Source organism: Loxodonta africana, chromosome 2, assembly GCF_030014295.1.
Source record: "Loxodonta africana isolate mLoxAfr1 chromosome 2, mLoxAfr1.hap2, whole genome shotgun sequence".
Classification (NCBI taxonomy): domain Eukaryota; kingdom Metazoa; phylum Chordata; class Mammalia; order Proboscidea; family Elephantidae; genus Loxodonta; species Loxodonta africana.
Genome location: NC_087343.1, coordinates 119,570,852 through 119,589,087, shown reverse-complemented (window position 1 = coordinate 119,589,087; position 18,236 = coordinate 119,570,852).

Genomic DNA, 18,236 nt, shown 5'->3' with positions numbered 1-18,236 from the left:
AATTTATTTCCTTGGGCAATTTTCCCCCTAAAATCACCTGCAGTCTTATGAAATTCAGCATATTGAAATGTGATAATGTTGGTTTGCAGGCCAGTTCTTTTCTCTAGATTATAATTTCATAAACAAAGGGGCCATGTTTTTATTATTTTTGTACCTCTCAAACACAGGAACCTCAAACATCATTAGCACTTATATTTTTGTTAAAGCTGAACCAAATTAAATTTCCTAAATGACAACTACTTAAGCTGAATAATGTGGGTACCATTTGGTAGTGTTAGATATAAAAAGGTCAAAAAAGAATCTTTTATTTGTAGTTTCTGCGTAACTATGTGTATGTGTGTGTATGCGTGTAGTTTTCTTTGTTTCATGTTGTACATTGAGTGTTTCAAATAAATAAAAAAAATACCAGCACGCAACATAAACCCAATATAAGAATTCATGGACCATTACATCCATTTTTGCAATTCCTTCACAGACCATTCATCACATTAGCAGTTTGCATGAAAGCCAAATGGCTTCCTACGGTGAGTAAAAGAGATTTAAGACATTTAACTAAGTAAGTCAGAAGAAGGCGTTATCATTTTAGTATCAGCTCATTGCGATTTTCCTGAATAAATGAGTAAATAAGTGATAGATAGGAGATGAATGGAAATGGTTCCTATTTCAATTTTAACGGAGCTTTTTAGTTTGTTTCCTTCATTGTCCAGGGCTCCCTAAATCATCTGTAAATACTTTAATCACTTTAGTTTTCAATATTTTGAATACTGCTACTTCATATTAATTATGGATTATATTTGTACTTAAAATTTTGGAAAGAATTGCCAATTATTTTGGAAAGAATTGCCAATTATTTACTACTACAAAGTTAAAATATATGTAATAGTTATGAATTATAGTTGATAGACTAATGAGTGCAAGAAATATATTTTTGTACTGTCATTAAATTGACTGTGTATGTATACTCCAATCTTCTGTTCTGCTTGACTGGTTGGATTTTGTCTCAGTTTTTATTAGGCCTGCCTCATGTCCCAAGGTTATGCAAAGGTCCTGGGGCCTTATGTCACAACAGTGTATTAGAGAGTATCTTTGGATCAATTGTCACATTTATATGGTCTCTTCTGGTTTGGCATACCTGTTCCAGGCCACAACTAGACAGGCACAGGATTTTATGCCTCTGCTATGCCATGGCATCCAATCTCTTGCCATGCAGTGCCCAGCCGTTTCTTATGAGGTACTGTCAGTGCATAGTGATGCTGCTATGGCCAAGGAGATTGTTACAACATTTATCTCTCCAACACTCCCAGAAGCTCTCCTCCTACAGCGCACCTGATGTCATCTCTTCAATGAGCTTAGTTTTTTGTTTTTTAAGACAGGAAGGAGCCAATGAACTCAGCCAGTTTCAACTTTCTGCCTTAGAAAAAATCAGACAAGAAAGGAAGTCTTTACACACACACACACACACACACACACACACACACACACACAATATAGAGTATGAATCAATATAGTCTTAATATTTTATTTGAATTTTCATTTTGAACAGTAATTATATCCTATAGGTTTATCTCCATTTACAGTAATTATTTGGCTTTTGATCTTTTTGTATAAGAAATTTAAATTAGTATAAATATTTTGAATCCCTTTTCATTCTTATTTTTATTGTCCATAAAATAAATGAAACAATGTCATGTAACAAGGATTACAATAATATTAATGGCTGTTTACATAATATCATTGAAACTATATATTAAAAATTTCAAATGGATAAGAATTCATCCATACTCATTTAACTGAATATATCTAACCTTACAATGAAATGCAATATAAAATTAGCTTCAAATTTTCAAGAAAATTCCCATACACTTGGAAAAGGGAAGAATATGTTATAAAATGATGTTATCAGGTGTTATCATTACTCTACTGCCATTTTGGTTTACATGTTTAAATAATTGGTAATCTATATAAAAATGAAATTATATCCTTACCTTCTACCATATATAGAACAAATTTTCAGATTAAATTAAGCATTTAAATGTGCAAGGGAAATCTATTAAACATTTTATAAGGGAAAGAATGAGTTCTTAAAAAAATATATAAAGCCTCATACTAAGAGACATCGATGATACCCCATCACCTATACATCTACAAATTAAACATTTTTAGTCTCTCAACTATTTTCAAAAGGAGACATGATTTTATGTTGCCTCACTTTCCCCTCACTGCACTCTGTAAAACAGTCCAATTGTTGTCTGCATAAGCATAAAAAAAAAAAAATAGGGTCCCCAAATATTTGAGATAATCCAGTTTCCAACATATTTGCCCTAAAGGTGTGCAGTTAAGATTTATAACTGATACATATAGTTTATCTTTGTAGTGGCAAATAAAATAATTAGCTATTTTCTCCAAAAACAATCGATATAAGTACAAAACATTTAATCAAACTTTATGCTCCAGCAATCTAGATAGTCCATACTCTGAGTTTGAATTTTATTCTGTTTCCAACAGCAGCGTATTAAAGGGTTTTAAACAAGGTGGTATGGGTTGAGGAAAGAGTAAAATGACCAGTAGATTGATGGTTGGGAAAGTTATTCTGGTAGTTGTGTAAAAGATGGGACTTTAGGAAAGAGAGGTGGATGGAAACTGGAAGATAAGTTACTGTATTAATCTAGGACAAAGATGATAGCATCTTGACTTAGGAGAATGGCAGAAGGGATGAAAAGGAGACTTGAATAACAGAGCTCCTTCTATGATGGGAATCAATAGCACATAGTGACCAGTTGATGCTACATGACCCTGTCAATAACCTGAAGTAAGTGAGGCCTAACAATGACCAAACCCACTGCCGTCGAGTCGATTCCGACTCATAGTGACCCTACAGGACAGAGTAGAACTGCTCCATAGAGTTTCCAAGGAGCGCCTGGTGGATTTGAACTGCTGACCTCTTGGGTAGCAGCCGAAGCACTTAACCACTATGCCACCAGGGTTTCCTAACAATGATCATGAAAGGCAAATTCACAGGGAGCCTTGGTCTCTGTGACTGTGAGGCTGCCAACCCAAAAAAACCCAGTGCCGTCGAGTACATACCCTAAATCGTCTCTGCCTTTAGATTTTTTTTTTTTAATATCACAGTATAAGATATACTTTTATCTTGTATGAGCCATTGTCATTTTTATTTCTGTTATGACACTAAACCTTTATAATACAGTATATCCTTTTATAATTTATTTTTATTAAAGTAAAATTTTTGCAGATAGTGAAGTGCACAGATGTTGTACAATTCAATGAATGTTCTAGTTATCTATTGCTGGTTAACAAACCACCTTAAAATTTAGTAACTTACACAAATTTTTATCAAATCTCATGGTTCTGGCGTTGCCTGGGCTTGGTTGGGTACTTCTCATTAGGGGTTCCTTATGTGTAAGAGGAGTAGGTTATTGTATCATTGTATTGTATTAGCTGTATTAGCAATTAGTGTATTTTATTGTATTAGTTACATCAGTTAGATGTCAGCTGAGGCTCTAGCCATCTGAAGGCTTGACTGGGCTGAACATCTAAAATGGCTCACGGAAGGGGAATTAAGCTCCATCTCAACATACTGGGTGGTAGATATTGTTGTGGCCGTCTTTGGAAAATGCAATCTGCTATACTGAGTTTCGATAAATATATATATATATATATGCCCATTCTAGAATATATTTATATAAACATTTTGTGATATCTTTCATTCAGTCCGTACTCCAGCCCTAGGCCCATCCTCCCACAGATCATCGTCATGGAAGTTTTCCCTGTTCTGAAACTTCATATATATGGAATCATGCAGTATATGTGTATGCTTTTGTGTTTGGCTTCTTTAACTCAGTGTACTGTTTTGGAGATTCACCCATGTTGCCTGTAGCGATAGTTTATTCTTTTTTATTACTGAGAAGTACCATATAAAACCAAAAAAAAAAAAACGAAACCTGTTGCTGTCAAGTTGCTTTTGACTTATAGAGACCCTATAGGGCAGAGCAGAACTGCCACATAGGATTTCCAAGGAGCAGCTGGTGGATTCGAACTGCTGACTTTTTGGTTAGCAGCCATAGATCTTAACCACTGTGCTGCCAGTGCTCCAATCATGTAAACATGCCATGATTATGTTTCTCCATTTTCCTATTGGTAAACTCTGTGCTGCTTCCAATTTGGAATTATTGTGAGTAACACCTTGTCTTAGTTGGAAAACCTGGTGGTGTAGTGGGTAAGAGCTACAGCTGCTAAACAAAAGGTTGGCAGTTTGAATCCACCAGGTGCTCCTTGGAAAATGTATGAGGTAGTTCTACTCTGTCCTGTAGGGTTGCTATGGTCAGAATTGACTCTATGGCAACGGGTTTGGCAACCGGGTGTCTAGTGCTGCTATAACAGAACTATCACAAGTAGATGGCTTTAACAAAGAGAAATTTATTTTCTCACAGTCTAGTAGCTAGAAGTCCAAATTCAGGGCATAAGCTCCAGGGTAATACTTTCTCTGTTGGCTCTGGAGAAAGGTCCTTGTCATCAATCTTCCACTGGTCTAGGAGCTTCTCCACACTGGAACTCTGGGCCCAAAGGATGTGCTCTGCTCCTGGCACTGCTTTCTTGGTGGTATGAGGTCCCGAACTTTCTGCTTGGTTCTCTTTCCTTTTGTCTCTCGTAAGATAAAAGATGGTGCAGACTACATCCCAGGGAAACTCCCTTTACATTGGATCAGGGAAAGGACCTGAGCAAGGGTGTTATATCCCACCCTAATTCTCTTTAAATACAGGCAGAGATTATGATTTATAACACACAGAAAAATCATAAAATGGAGAACAACCACACAATAATGGGAATCATGGCCTAACCAAGTTGACACGTATTTTGGGGGAACACAATTCAATCCATGACACATTATTATAAATATTCTTTTCTTTTAAATATGGCAGCAATATTTTTTTTAATTGTGCTTTCAGTGAAAGTTTACAGTTCAAGTTAGTTTCTCATACAAAAATTTATACATACATTGTTATGTGACCCTAGCTGCTCTCCCTATAATATGACAGCATACTCCTCCTTTCCACCCCAGATTTCCCCTATCATTCAACCAGCTCCTGTCCCTTTCTGCCTTCTCATCTTGCTTCCAGACAGGAGCTGTCTATTTAGTCTCATGTATCTACTTAAAAAAAAAAAAAAATTTTTTTTATCTACTTGAGCTAAGAAGCACACCCTTCACCAGTATCATTTTATGTCTTATAGTCCAGTCTAGTCTTTGTCTGAAGAGTTGGGTTCAGGAGTTTTAGTTTTGGGCTAACAGAGTCTGGAGGCCATGTCTTCCTGGGTCCTTCCAGTCTCAGTCAGACCATTAAGTCTGATCTTAATGAGTTCTGCATCCTACTTTTCCCCTGCTCTGTCAGGGACTCTCTTTTGTGTTCCATGTCAGGGCAGTCATTGGTGGTAACTGGGCACCATTTAGTTCTTCTGGTCTCAGGTTCATGGAGTCCCTGGTTTATGTGGCCGTTTCTGTCTTTCGGGCTCATATTTTCCTTGTGTATTTGGTGTTCTTCAGTCTCCTTTGCTCCAGGTAGGTTGGTACCAATTGATGCATTTTAGATGGCTGCTGAGAAGCTTTCAAGACCTCAGACGCCACTCACCAAACTGGGATGCAGAGCATTTTCTTAACAAACTTTGTTATGCCAATTAACATAGATGTCTCCTGAAACCATGGTCCTCAGACCCCTGCCCCTGCTACTCTGTCCCTTGAAGTGTTTGGTTATATTCAGGAAACTTCTTAGCTTTTGGTTTAGTCCAGTTGTGCTGACTTCCCCTGTATTGTGTGTTGTCCTTCTCTTCACCTAAGATAATTCTGATCTACCATCTAGTTAGTGAACACTCCTTTCCCTCCCTCCCCACCCTCGTAACCATCAAAGAACATCTTCCTCTGTTTAAACCTTTTCTTGAGTTCTTATAATAGCGGTCCCATACAATATTTGTCCTTTTGCAACTGACTAATTTCGCTCAGCATAATGCCATCTGGATTCATCCACGTTATGAGATGTTTCGTGGATTCATCGTTGTTCTTTATTGTTGCGTAGTATTCCATTGTGTGACGTAATTTGTTTATCTGTTCGTCCATTAATGGGTACCTAGGTTATTTCCATGTTTTTGCTATTGTGAACAGGGCTCAATGAACATAGGTGTGCATATATCTGTTCATGTGACAGCTCCTATTCCTCTAGGATATATTCGAAGGAGTGGGATTGCTGGATTGTATGATACTTCTATTTCTAGATTTTTAAGGAAGCAACAAATTGATTTCCAAAATGGCTGTACCGTTTTACATTCCCACCAGCGGTGTAGAAGTGTTCCAGTCTCTGCACAACCTCTCCGATATTTATTTTCTGTTTTTTGGATTAATGCTAGCTTTGTTAGGGTGAGATGGTATCTCATTGTAGTTTTGATTTACATTTCTCTAATGGCTAATGATGGTGAGCATTTCCTCATGTATCTGTTAGGCACCTGAATGTCTTCTTTGGTGAAGTGCCTGTTCATATCCTTTGCCCATTTGGTAATTGGGTTTTTTGTCTTTTTGTTGTTGAGGTTTTTCAGTATCTTGTAGATTTTAGAAATTAGATGCTGATCAGATTTGTCATAGCCAAATTTTTTTTCCCAGTCTGTAGGTTGTCTTTTTACTGTTTTGGTGAAGTCTTTGGGTGAGCATAAGTGTTTGATTTTTAGGAACTCTCAGTTATCTAGCTTCCCTTCTGGTGTTTGTACATTGTTAGTAATATTTTGTATACTGTTTATTGCCATGTATTAGCACTCCTAGGGTTGTCCCTATTTTTTCTTCCAAGATCTTTATCGTTTTAGGTTTTATATTTAGGTCTTTGATCCATTTCGAGTTAGTTTTTGTGCATGGTGTGAGGAATGGGTCTTGTTTCATTTGTTTGCAAATGGATATCCAGTTATGCCAGCACCGTTTGTAAAGAGACTGTCTTTTCCCCATTTAACTGACTTTGGGCCTTTGTCAAATATCAGCAGTTTATATGTGGATGGATTTATGTCTGGATTATCAATTCTGTTCCATTGGTCTATATATCTGTTGCTGTACAGTACCAGCTGTTTTGACTACTGTGGTGGTATAATATTTTCTAAAATCAGGTAGTGTGAGGTCTCCCACTTTGTTGTTCTTTTTCACTAATGCTTACTTATCCAGGGCCTCTTTACCTTCCATATGAAGTTGGTGATTTGTTTCTCTGTCTCATTAAAAAACTGTAATTGAAATTTGGGTTGGGATTGCATTGTATCTATAGATTGCTTTTGGTAGAATTGACATTTTCACAATGTTGGGTCTTCTTATCTAAGAGCAAGTTATGTTTTTCCACTTACGTAGGTCTCTTTTGGTTCCTTGCAGTAGTGTCTTGTAGTTTTCTTTGTGTAGGTCTTTCATGTCTCTGGTTAGATTTATTTGTAAGTATTTTATCTCCTTGGAGGATATTTTAAATGGTTTTGATTTGATGATTTCCTCTTGAAGTTCTCTTTGTTGGCGTAGAGGAACCCAGCTGATTTTTGTATGTTTATCTTGTATCATGATACTTTCCTGAAATTGTCTATTAATTCCAGTAGATTTCTTGTGGATTCTTTGGGGTTTTCTGTGTATAAGATCATATCATCTGCAAATTGAGATACTTTTACTTCTTCCATGCCAATTCGAATGCCGTTTATTTCTTTTTCTAGTCTGATTGCTCTGGCTAGGACCTCCAGCACAGTGTTGAATAAGAGTGGTGATAAAGGGCATCCTTGTCTAGTTCCCGTTCCCAAGGGGAATGCTGTCAGACTGTCTCCATTTAGGATGCTGTTGGCTATTGTTGTTGTTATTGTTGTCAGGTGCCATTCAGTTAGCTCTGACTCGTAGCAACCCTGTGTACAACAGAAGGAAACACTGCCTGGTCCTGTGCCATGCCCACAATCATTCTTATGCTCGAGACCATCATTGCAGCCACTGTGTCAATCCATCTTGTTGAGGGTCTTCCTCTTTTTCATTGACCCTGTACTTTACCAAGCATGATGTCCTTCTCTAGGGGCTGATCCTCCTGACAACATGTTCAAAGTATGTAAGATGTAGTCTCACCATTCTTACTTCTAAGGAGCATTCTGGTTGTAGTTCTTCCAACACAGATTTGTTTGTTCTTTTGGCAGTCCATGGTGTATTCAATATTCTTCGCCAATACCACAATTCGAAGGCATCAGTTATTCTTCTGTCTTCCTTATTCATTGTCTAGATTTGGTATGCATATGATGTGATTGAAAATACCATGGCTTGGATTGGGAGCATGTTAGTCCTCAAGGTGACATCTTTGCTTTTCAGCACTTTAAAGAGGTTCCTTGCAGCAGATTTGCCCAATGAAATGCATCTTTTGATTTCTTCACTGCTGCTTGCATGGGTGTTGTTTCTGGATCCAAATAAAATGAAATCCTTTACAACTTCAATCTTTTTTCCGTTTATCGTGATGTTGCTTATTGGTGCAGTTGTGAGAATTTTTGTTTTCTTTATACTGAGGTACAATCCATACTGAAGGCTGTGGTCTTTGATCTTCATGAGTAAGTCCTTCAAGTCCTCTTCACTTTCAGCAAGCAAGGTTGTGTCATCTCCATAACACAGATTGTTAATGAGTCTTCGTCCAATCCTAATGTCCCGTTCTTCTTTATATAGTCCAGCTTCTTGGATTATTTGCTCAGCATACAGATTGAGTAGGTATGGTGAAAGGATACAACCATGATGCATTCCTGATTTTAAACCACACGGTATCCCCTTGTTCTGTCCTAACTACTGCCTCTTGATCTATGTACAGATTCCTCATGAGCACAATTAAGTGTTGGCTGTTGGCTTTGTATAAATACCCTTTATTATGTTGAGGAATTTCCTTTCCATCCCTATTTTGCTGAAAATTTTTATCATAAATGGGTATTGGACTTTGTCAAATGCCTTTTCTGCGTCAATTGATAAGATCATGTGGTTCTTATCTTTTGTTTTATTTGTGTGATGGATTACATTGATTGTTTTTCTGATGTTGAACATCCCTGCACACCTGGAATGAATTCCACCTGGTCATGGTGAATTTTTTTTTTGATATGTTGTTGAATTCTATTGGCTAAAATTTTGTTGAGAATTTTTACATCTATCGTCATGAGGGATATTGGTCTGTAATTTTCTTTTTTTGTGGTGTCTTCACCTGGTTTTGGTATCAAGATTATGGTATCTTCATAGAATGAGTTTGGGAGTATTCCATCCTTTTCTATGCTCTGAAATACTTCTGAATGTTTGGTAGAATTCTCCAGTGGAACTGTCAGGGACAGGGCTTTTTTTTTTTTTTTTTAAATTACCTTTTCACTTTCTTCTTTTTTTATAGGTTTATTTAGTTGTTCTATCCCTGTTTTTGTTAGTTTAGGTAGGTAGTGTTTCTAGAAACTTGTCTACTTCCTGTAGGTTTTCAACTATGTTAGAGTAAAACTTTTTATAGTATTCTGTTACACTTCTTTTAATTTCAGTTGGGTCTGTTGTCATATCACCCATCTGATTTCTTTTTTAGAAGTTTTTATTGTGCTTTAAGTGAAAGTTTACAAATCAAGTCAATCTCTCACACAAAAACTTATATACACTTTGCTACATACTCCCAATTACTCTCCCCCTAATGAGACAGCCCACTCTCTCCCTCCACTCTCTCTTTTCATGTCCATTTCGCCAGCTTCTAACCCTCTCTACCCTCTCATCTCCTCTCCAGGGAGGAGATGCCAACATAGTCTCAAGTGTCCACCTGATCCAAGAAGCTCACTCCTCACCAGCATCCCTCTCTAACCCATTGTCCAGTCCAATCTATGTCTGAAGAGTTGGCCTCGGGAATGGTTCCTGTCCTGGGCCAACAGGAGGTCTGGGGGCCATGACCACAAGGGTCCTTCTAGTATAGTCAGACCATTAAGTTCAGTCTTTTTATGAGAATTTGGGGTCTGCATTCCACTGCTCTCCTACTCTGTCAGGGGTTCTCTGTTGTGTTCCCTGTCAGGCCAGTCATTGGTTGTAGCTGGGTACCATCTAGTTCTTCTGGTCCCAGGATGATGTAGTCTCTGGTTTATGTGTCCCTTTCTGTGTCTTGGGCTCATAATTACCTTGTGTCATTGGTGTTGTTCATTCTCCTTTGATCCAGGTGGGTTGAGACTCATTGATGCATCTTAGATGGCCTCTTGCTAGCATTTAAGAGCCCAGATGCTACTCTTCAAAGTGTGGTGCAGAATGTTTTCTTAATAGATTTTATTATGCCAATTGACTTAGATGTTCCCTGAAACCATGGTCCCCAGGCCCCTGCCCCTGCTACGCTGGCCTTCCAAGTATTCAGTTTATTCAGGAAACTTCTTTGCTTTTGGTTTAGTCCAGTTGTGCTGACCTCCCCCCTATGGTGTGTTGTCTTTCCCTTCACCTAAAGTAGTTCTTATCTACTATCTAGTGAATACCCTCTCCCACCCTCCCTCCCTCCACCCTCTTGTAACCACAAAAGAATGTTTTCTTCTCAGTTTAAACTATTTCCCGAGTTCTTATAATTGTGGTCTTATACAATATTTGTCCTTTTGCAACTGACTAATTTCACTCAGCATAATGCCTTCCAGGTTCCTCCATGTTGTGAAATGTTTCACAGATTTCTCACTGTTCTTTATTGATGTGTAGTATTCCATTGTGTGAATATACCATAATTTATTTATCCATTCATCCATTGATGGGCACCTTGATTGCTTCTGTCTTTTTGCTATTGTAAACAGTGCTGCAGTAAACATGGGTGTGCATATATCTGTTTGTGTAAAGGCTCCTGTTTCTCTAGGATATGTCCTGAGGAGTTTGATTGCTGGATCATATTGTAGTTCTATTTCTACCTTTTTAAGTAAGTGCCAAATTGATTTCCAAAGTGGTTTTACCATTTGACATTCCCACCAGCAGTGTATAAGTGTTCTAATCTCTCCACAGCCTCTTCAACATTTATTATTTTGTGTTTTTTGGATTAGTACCAGCCTCGTGTTGGAGTGAGATGAAATCTCATTGTAGTTTTGATCTGCATTTCTCTAATGGCTAATGATCGTGAGCATTTCCTCATGTATCTGTTAGCTACCTGAATGTCTTCTTTAGTGAAGTGTCTGTTCATATCTTTTGCCCATTTTTAATTGAGTTATTTGTCTTTTTGCAGTTGAGTTTTTGCAGTATCATGTAGATTTTAGAGATCAGGTGCTGATGAGAAATGTCATAGCTAAAAACTTTTTCCTAGTCTGTAGGTAATCTTTTTACTCTTTTGGTGAAGTCTTTGGATGAGCATAGGTGTTTGATTTTTTTTTTTTTTACCCAGTTATCTAGTTTCTCTTCTGCATTGTTAGTAATGTTTTGTGTACTGTTTATGCCATGTATTAGTGCTCCTAATGTTGTCCCTATTGTTTCTTCCATGATCTTTATCGTTTTAGTTTTTATTTTTAGGTCTTTGATCCATTTCGAGCTCGTTTTCGTGAATGGAGTAAGGTATGGGTCTTGTTTCATTTTTTTGCAAATGGATATCCAGTTAAGCTAGCACCATTTGTTAAAAAGACTGTCTTTTCCCCATTTAACTGTTTTGGGGACTTTGTCAAATATCAACTGCTCATATGTGGATGGATTTATCTCTGGATTCTCAATTCTATTCCATTGGTCTGTGTATCTGTTGTTGTACTAGTGCCAGGCTGTTTTGACTACTGTGGCGGTATAATAGGTTCTAAAATCAGGTAGAGTAAGGCCTCCCACTTTGTTCTTCTTTTTCAGTAATGCTTAACTTATTTGGGGCCCCTTTCCCTTCTATATGATGTTGGTGATTTGTTTTTTCCATCTCATTACAGATTGTCATTGGAGTTTCGATTGGAATTTCATTAAATGTACAGATCGATTTTGGTAGAATGGATATTTTTATGATGTTAAGTCTTCCTGTCCATGAGCAAGGTATGTTTTTCCACTTACATAGCTCTCTTTTGGTTTCTTGCAGAAAAGTGAATTGTAGTTTTCTTTGTAGAAGTCTTTTACACCTCTGGTAAGATTTATCCCTAAGTATTTTATCTTCTTGGGGACTACTGTAAATGGTATTGATTTGGTGATTTCCTCTTCAATGTTTTTTTGCTGGTGTAGAGGAGTCCAACTCATTTTTATTTTTTTTTTATAGTAATTAGTGCTAATTCAGTTTAATTCTTTAAATATATATATATATTTATTTATTTATTATATTTATAGTAAATAGTGATAATTCATTTTACTTTCATTTCACCATATTTCATTAACTGGTAATGTTTTCAACTAATTATTAAATTATATTTTTTTCAAACATGCATTGACTCTTTTACAAACTAATTGTTTTTTTAATTTCTTTATTATAATTTTTATTGTTCTTTAAGTGCAAGTTTACAAATCAAGTCAGTCTCTCACACAAAACCCCATATACACCTTGCTACACACTCCCAATTACTCTCCCCCTAATGAGACAGCCTGCTGTCTCCCTCCACTCTCTCTTTCTGTGTCCATTTCACCAGCTTCTAACCCCCTCCACCCTCTCATGTCCCCTCCAGGCAGGAGATGCCAACATAGTCTCAAGTGTCTACCTGATCCAAGAAGCTCACTCCTTACCAGCATCTCTCTTCAACCCATTGTCCAGTCCAATCCATATCTGAAGAGCTGGCTTCAGGAATGGTTCCTGTCCTGGGCAAAGAGGAGGTCTGGGGGCCATGACCACCAGGGTCCTTCTCGTCTCAGTCAGACCATTAAGTCTGGTCTTATGAGAATTTGGTATCTGCATCCCACTGCTTTCCTACTCCCTCACGGGTTCTCTGTTGTGTTCTCTGTCAGGGCAGTCATCAGTTGTAGCCGGGCACCATCTGGTTCTTCTGGTCTCAGGATGATGTAGTCTCTGGTTCACGTGGACCATTCTGTCTTTTGGGCTCGTAATCACCTTGTGTCCTTGGTGTTCTTCATTCTCCTTTGATCCAGGTAGGTTGAGACTCATTGATGCATCTTAGATGGCTGCTTGCTAGCGTTTAAGACCCCAGACACCGCTCTTCAAAGTGGGATGCAGAATGTTTTCTTAATAGATTTTATTATGCCAGTTGACTTCGATGTCCCCTGAAATCATGGTCCCCAGACCCCTGCCCCTGCTACACTGGCCTTTGAAGCATTCAGTTTATTCAGGAAACTTCTTTGCTTTTGGTTTAGTCCAGTTGTGCTGACCTCCCCCGTGTGGTGTGTGGTTTTTCCCTTCACCTAAAGTAGTTCTTATCTAATATCTAACTAGTGAATGCCCCTCTCCCACCTTCTCTCCCTCCCCCCTCACATAACCACAAAAGAATGTTTTCTTCTCAGTTTAAACTGTTTCTCAAGTTCTTGTAATAGTGGTCTTATACAATATTTGTCCTTTTGCACCTGACTGATTTCACTCAGCATAATGCCTTCCAGGTTCCTCCATGTTGTGAAATGTTTCACAGATTCCTCACTATTCTTTATCGATGCATAGTATTCCATTGTGTGAATATACCATAATTTATTTATCTGTTCATTCGTTGATGAGCATCTTGGTTGCTTCCATCTTTTTGGTACTGTAAACAGAGCTGCAATAAACATGGGTGTGCATATATCTGTTCGTGTAAAGGCTCTTATTTCTCTATGATACATTCCAAGGAGTGGGATTGCTGGGTAGTATGGCACCACCATGGTAATTGTATTTCTAGCTTTTTAAGGAAGCGCCAAATTCATTTCCAAAGTGGTTGTACCATTTTACATTCCCACCAGCAGTGTATAAGTGTTTATCTCTCCACAGCCTCTCCAACGTTTATTAATTTGTGTTTTTTGGATTAATGCTAGGCTTGTTGGAGTGACATGAAATCTCATTGTAATTTTGATCTGCATTTCTCTAATGGGTAATGATGGTGAGCGTTTCCTCATTTATCTGTTAGCTACGTGAATGTCTTCTTTAGTGAAGTGTCTATTCATATCTTTTGTTCATTTTTTAACTGGGTTATTTGTCTTTTTGCAGTTGAGTTTTTGCAGTATCATGTAGATTTTAGAGATCAGGCGCTGATCAAAAAATGTCGTAGCAAAAGCTATTTCCCAGTCTGTAGGTAGTCTTTTTACTCTTTTGGTGAAGTCTTTGGATCAGCTTAGGTGTTTGATTTTTAGGAGCTCCCAGTTATCTAGTTTATCTTCTTCATTCTTAATAATGTTTTGTATACTGTTTATGCAATGTATTAGGACTCCTAGCATTGTCCCTATTTTTTCTTCCATGATCTTTATTGTTTTAGATTTTATATTTAGGTCTTTGATCCATTTTGAGTTAGTTTTTGTGCATTGAGTGAAGTATGGGTCTTGTTTCATTTTTTTGTATATAGATATCCAGTTATGCCAGCACCGTTTGTTAAAAAGACTGTTTTTTTCCCATTTAACTGTTTTGGGGCCTTTGTCAAATATCAGCTGCTCACAGGTGGATGAATTTACATCTGGATTCTCAATTCCATTCCTTTGGTCTATGTATCTTTTGTTGTAGCAGTACCAGGCTGTTTTGACCTCTGTGCCGGTATAGTAGGTTCTAAAATCAGGTAAAGTAAGGCCTCCCACTTTGTTGTTCTTTTTCAGTAATGCCTTATTTATCCGGGGCCTCTTTCCCTTCCGTACGAAGTTGGTGATTTTTTTCTCCATCTCATTAAATAATGTCGTTGGGATTTGGATCGGAATTGCATTAAATGTATAGATCGCTTTTGGTGGAATAGACATTTTCGTAATGTTAAGTCTTCTATCCACAAGCAAGGTATGTTCTTCCACTTATGTAAGTCTCTTTTGGTTTCTTGCAGAAATGTAGTGTAGTTTTCTTTGTAGAAGTCTTTTACATCTCTGGTAAGATTTATTCCTAAGTATTTTATCTTCTTGGGGGCTACTGTAAATGGCATTGATTTGGTGATTTCCTCTTCAATGTTCTTTTTGTTGGTGTAGAGGAATCCAACTGATTTTTGTATGTTTATTTTGTATCCCGATACTTGGCTGAGCTCTTCTATTAGTTTCAGTAGTTTTCTGGAGGATTCCTTACGGTTTTCTGTGTATAACATCATGTCATCTGCAAATAGAGATAATTTTACTTCTTCTTTGCCAACCTGGATGCCCTTTATTTCTTTATCTAGCCTAATTGCTCTGCTAGGACTTCCAACACAATGTTGACTAAGAGTGGTGGTCAAGGGCATCCTTGTCTGGTTCCCGATCTCAGTGGGAATGCTTTCAGGCTCTTTCTGTTTAGGGTGATGTTGGCTGTTGGCTTTGTATAAATGTCCTTTATTATGATGAGAAATTTTCCTTCTATTCCTATTTTGCTGAGAGTTTTTATCACGAATGAGTGTTGAACTTTGTCAAATGCCTTTTCTGCATCAATTGATAAAATCATGTGATTCTTGTCTTTTGTTTTATTTATGTGGTGGATTACATTAATTGTTTTTCTAAGTTGAACCATCCCTGCATACCTGGTATGAATCCCACTTGGTCATGGTAAATTATTTTTTTGATATGTTGTTGAATTCTATTGGCTAGAATTTTGTTGAGGATTTTTGCATCTAAGTTCATGAGGGATATTGGTCCGTGATTTTCTTTTTTTGTGGTATCTTTACCTGGTTTGGGTATCAGGGATATGCTGGCTTCATAGAATGAGTTTGGGAGTACTCTGTCCTTTTCTATGCTCTGAAATACATTTAGTAGTAGTGGTGTTAACTCTTCTCTGAAAGTTTGGTAGAACTCTGCAGTGAATCCGTCCGGGCCAGGGCTTTTTTTTTTTGTTGGGAGTTTTTGGATTACCTTTTCAATCTCCTCTTTTTTTATGAATCTGTTTCGTTTTTCTACCTCTGTTTGTGTTAGTTTAGGTAGGTAGTGTGTTTCTAGGAATTCATCCATTTCTTCTAGGTTTTCAAATTTGTTAGAGTATAGTTTTTCATAGTAATCTGATATGATTCTTTTAATTTCAGTTGTGTCTGTTGTAATATCACCCATCTCATTTCTTATTCGGGTTATTTGCTTCCTCTCCTGTTTTTCTTTTGTCAGTTTGGCCAATGGTTTATCGATTTTCTTCAAACAACTAGCGTTTGGTCTTGTTAATTCTTTCAATTGTTTTTCTGTTTTCTATTTCATTTAGTTGAGCTCTAATTTTTATTATTTGTTTTCTTCTGGTGCCTTAGGGTTTCTTTTGTTTCTGTCTTTCTGTTTGTTCAAGTTGTAGGGATAAGTCTTTGATTTTGGCCCTTTCTTCTTTTTGGATGTGTGCATTTATTGATGTAAATTGACCTCTGAGCACTGCTTTCGCTGTGTCCCAAAGGTTCCGATAAGAAGTGTTTTCATTCTCATTGGATTCTGTGACTTTCTTTATTCCATCCTTAATGTCTTTTATATTCCAGTCTTTTCTTAGCAGGGTATTGTTCAGTTTCCAAGTGTTTAATTTCTTTTCCCTGCTTTTTCTGTTACTGATTTCCACTTTTATGGCCTTATGATCAGAGAAGGTGCTTTGTAATATTTTAGTGTTTTGGATTCTGCTAAGGCCTGCTTTATGACCTAATATGTGGTGTATTCTAGAGAATGTTCCATGTGCACTAGAAAAGAACGTATACTTAGTTGCTGTTGGGTGGAGTGTTCTGTATATGTCTATGATGTCGAGTTGGTTGATTGTGGCATTTAGATCTTCCATGTCTTTATTGAGCTTCTTTCTGGATGTCCTGTACTTCAGCGAACATGGTTTGTTGAAGTCTCCTATTATTATTTTGGAGCTGTCTATCTCACTTTTCAGTGCTGATAGTCGGAATTGACTCGACGGCAATGGACTAAGAGTTTGTTTTATGTATCTTACAGCCCTGTCATTGAGTGCATAAATATTTAATATGGTTATACCTTCTTGGTATATTGTCCTTTTCATCATTATATAGTGCCTTCCTTATCCTTTCTGATGGATTTAACTTTAAAGTCTATTGTATCAGAAATTAATATTGCCACTCCTGCTCTTCTTTGATTGTTGTTTGCTTGATATATTTTTTTTCATCCTTTGAGTTTTAGTTTGTTTGTGTCTCTAAGGTTTGTCTCTCTTAGGCAGCATACAGAGGGATTGTGTTTTTTAATCCATTTTGTCACTCTCTGTCTCTTTGGTTTTTTTTTTGTTTGTTTTTAATCTGTTTACATTCAGCGTAATTATGGATAGGTGTGAATTAAGTGCTATCTTTTTGATTTTTTTTGTGTGTTTTGTTGACAGTTTCTTTTTCCCACGTAATTTTATGTGCTGAGTAGATTATCTTTATATATTGTCCTTTCCTCATATCCATTGTTGTTGATTTTGTTTCTGCTGAGTATCTATTTTTTTGTTCTTTATTTTGCTGTGTAGGATAGTTTGTCTCCTTTGTGTTTACCTTATTACTTACCCCTATTTTTCTAAGTTTAAACCTAACTTTTATTTCTTTAAATTGCTGTAACCTCCTTTCCATATGGAAGATCTATGATTAGATTTCTTAGTCCCTCTTTATTGTTTTAATGTTGTCTTCTTTTAGATAATAACATCACTGTTACCCTGTTTTGAGGATTATTATTTTTTTTAATCATGCTTTGGTTTTTTGATTTCACTATGTGGGCTGACTTCTGATTGCTCTGCCCAGTTTTTTAGTCTTGGGTTCATACCTGATATTATTGATTTTCTAACCAAAGAACTCCCTTTAATGTTTCTTGTAGTTTTGGGTTGGTTTTTACAAATTCCCTAAACTTCCATTTGTCTGGAAATGTCCTAATTTCACCTTCATATTTAAGAGACAGTTTTTCTGGATACATGATTCTCGTCTGGCAATTTTTTTCCTTCAATTTTTTAGTAAGTCATCCCATTGCCTTCTTACCTGTGAGGTTTCTGCCAGGTAGTCCGAGCTTATTCCTATTGGCTCTCCTTTGTAGGTGACTTTTCGTTTATCTCTTGCTGCTCTTACAGTTGTCTATCTTTGGTTTTGGAAGTTTAATTATAATATGTCTTGGTGACTTTCTTTTAACATCTACCTTATGTGGCGTTTGATGAGCATCTTGGATAGATTTCTTCTCATCTTTCATGATATAAGGGAAGTTTTCTGTGAAAAAATCTTCAACAATTCTCTCTGTATTTACTGTTATCCCTCTCTTTCCTGGTACTCCAATCACTCGTAGTTTATTTCTCTTGATA